Raw genomic sequence first — 2,691 nt, 5'->3', positions numbered from 1 at the left:
CAAACGGCGGGGGCATCATGCCATGCCCATTCCTGCGCTACTGGCTTGTCGGACGGAGGTTGTTTTTCTCCACTAGTAGTGGCTTCATTTATATGGTAAAGATTTTAGGCAATGGCACCTAAAGTGAAGGTAAACCTTCAAAATTTTAATATTTTTATAAATCTTAGAAAAATAAAAGCTTTTAGGTGCTATATGTCGCTCACAAACTACCGATCGAGCCGGGCGCAAACAGGGGAAACTGCCAGTGTGCGCCTACAAGCCGGTGCATACGTAAACTTGACAAAAATTTTACCCGTCGCTGATGGGTTAAGTTTCAGCTCTCATCTAAAACAGCAAATTTACCAATAATCCCACTGACTTTTTTGTGATGCACTTAGAGGATGCCATTAAAGACTATTTGGTTTTAAATGACAAATCTGGAGACTGTCATGCATGTCTCGTCTGGTCAGAACTTTCAAAAAACGAATATGACAATGAAAAAATGTCATAAACAAAAATCTTTCAGCAAATATAATTTTCTAGTCTTCATTTCCAGTGTCGAAGAAAAGCATATATGAATATGATCCTACTGTAAAATATTAAACATTGGTTCCAGTAGTGTAACAAAATTCGAATCTCAGCTTTTAGAACCTAGTCTGTCTAGGGGTATTAAAATGCCCAACCTTGGTTATAAAAGGTACAGACCAATAAAAGGGTAAATGAACCCAAAAAGTTGTTTAACAAAGATTGATATCATGTCACTGCAAATGAGGTTAATCTTTATAGTATGGACACACTAAACTAGGGCTGACTGAGATGGAATTCCTGTAGAGAACAAAAAATAATCTGGTAATGGCACAAATGATGGAAAAGCATTGCAAAATGTGTCGCTCACAAGCTACACACCCTTAGTGCTCCCAAGGTGCAGCTCTATCTTGCTATGCACACCGAGGTAAAGACAATATTGCTCGGGGGTATTGGGGGGCAACTCTCCCCTCATATAATGCCTAAGGGGCACACCCAGTCACAGTAATTTAGACTGTCGAATTAAAGTTTGATTTGTAAGGTGGAGTTCGGAAAGTATCTGTAAACAATTATCGCAAATAATCACAAAATATGGGCAACACATCATGTCAGCATTGGTTGCCAGGATGTCTAGTATGCCCTGATGAGCCAGAAAATTTAACTGGAGCAGAGCAGACCAAACTAATAAATGCCCACGTTCAATCCATAAAGCATTTTACTGATCATTATCAGGTTGAAGCACTATGCTGGAACTACAAGGCAAGCAAATGCAGACAATGATCTTGTACACCTGCATAAATGGGCTAACATCTATCCATATCACATGATGGTCTTTCATTTCATAGTTCGGCATATATTAAAAGGGTCTATATTATCAAATACACAACAAAAATCTAAAACTGCATTCAAAGACTCAATCAAATTAAATGTTAGGTGTGGCTCACTTATATACGAGGGCTGAGGCAAGAGGAGTGCACATAAGAGGTCATTCATAAGGGGTTCTCCATCTATTCTGATATGTACCAGTCAGTCTACACTTCATTCCCTGCGGCCTCTATGCTTGATGGCAACCTGGCAAAGGCCAATAAACCTCTCTACCACATAAAATCTGGCAAGAAAATCCTTGTAGATCTCCTGGGTAACATTTTATTAGATAGAAAGGCAAGGCAGAAAAGCCCCTTATTGGGATCCTGTGAATGCATGGTGAAACAAACAAGATGGCAAATTCTTGACATGAGATCATACCACTCTCAGTTAGGTTGAGTTCATACTTATCCAGAAATTATACTTATTTGCACATTACATGGTTGCTGTACAGCTAACTGAGACATCAGATGCAGCTGCTGTACGCATAACTTCAGCCCTATTGGGTAAGGAAGTAGTCCATTATATCTTGGGAAAATAGACAGAGAAAGTTTACTGGCCCTTGTCGGAATGCAAATAGCTGATGCAGCTAATGGGTACAACTTCCTTCACAGACCACAATATTTGTTACTGAGCAAAGCACCTAACCTTTCCTACGTTCTATTTACTCCCTAGACTGAAGAGAATACAAAGCTCCCCTGTATCTCCCCTTCTTTAGCACTGTGCCGACTTCAGAAAAACAGATATTAAGACCTCTGGATGTGAGGGTGTTGTGGACTTAATCTCTGAGAGGTGATATGCAGCAGTTATTTTCATTTTACGGTGAATATGAGGCTGCTGCAGCTATACCTATGTAGTTTATGATTCTATTTCTTATGCTCAATAAAATGGCAATGCCCTTTTCCCTCAATCTCTGTGCATTGCTCTCACTATCATTGACGGTAATTTTCTATATTACCTTCGCCTCTGATATCGACGATTTTGGTATCGTTGGATTCCTCTCACTGTCCACATTGCAAATATATAGTTTTTATCACGCAGAAACCCCCCTTCAGCAACAAAGTTGGCCCTAATAGTAGGGGAGGGCATGAGAGGTTCCAGGGAAAATGCGGGGTTAAATAACACTAATAATATAACCCACACTGAAAAAAAACCATGGTTATTCACATGACTTTCCATTGCAGGGGGCTGTGCCCCCTGCGACCCCCCCTGGTGGGGGGCTGCCGTCTTCCAACCCCCGCTGAGGAAACAATACCTCCACCACGTATTCCTGGCAGGCTAGAGCGTTACACGTTATCAGCGATCTCGGAGCGGCGGACGTAT

The 2,691-nt window shown here is 41.0% G+C and overlaps 2 protein-coding genes across 2 annotated transcripts in view; both read right to left on the bottom strand.

The window, feature by feature from the left end:
* Dtd (D-aminoacyl-tRNA deacylase) overlaps positions 1 to 2,691 on the bottom strand; it is a 45,870-nt gene that overhangs the window by 41,917 nt on the left and 1,262 nt on the right. The gene's annotated exons all lie outside the window — the stretch shown is intronic.
* LOC138867544 (serine/arginine repetitive matrix protein 2-like) overlaps positions 1 to 2,691 on the bottom strand; it is an 11,472-nt gene that overhangs the window by 7,811 nt on the left and 970 nt on the right. The gene's annotated exons all lie outside the window — the stretch shown is intronic.

Source organism: Penaeus vannamei, chromosome 30 (assembly GCF_042767895.1).
Source record: "Penaeus vannamei isolate JL-2024 chromosome 30, ASM4276789v1, whole genome shotgun sequence".
Lineage (NCBI taxonomy): Eukaryota > Metazoa > Arthropoda > Malacostraca > Decapoda > Penaeidae > Penaeus > Penaeus vannamei.
Note: the sequence above shows the minus strand (reverse complement) of the source record. Positions and strands in the feature narration are given on the sequence as shown.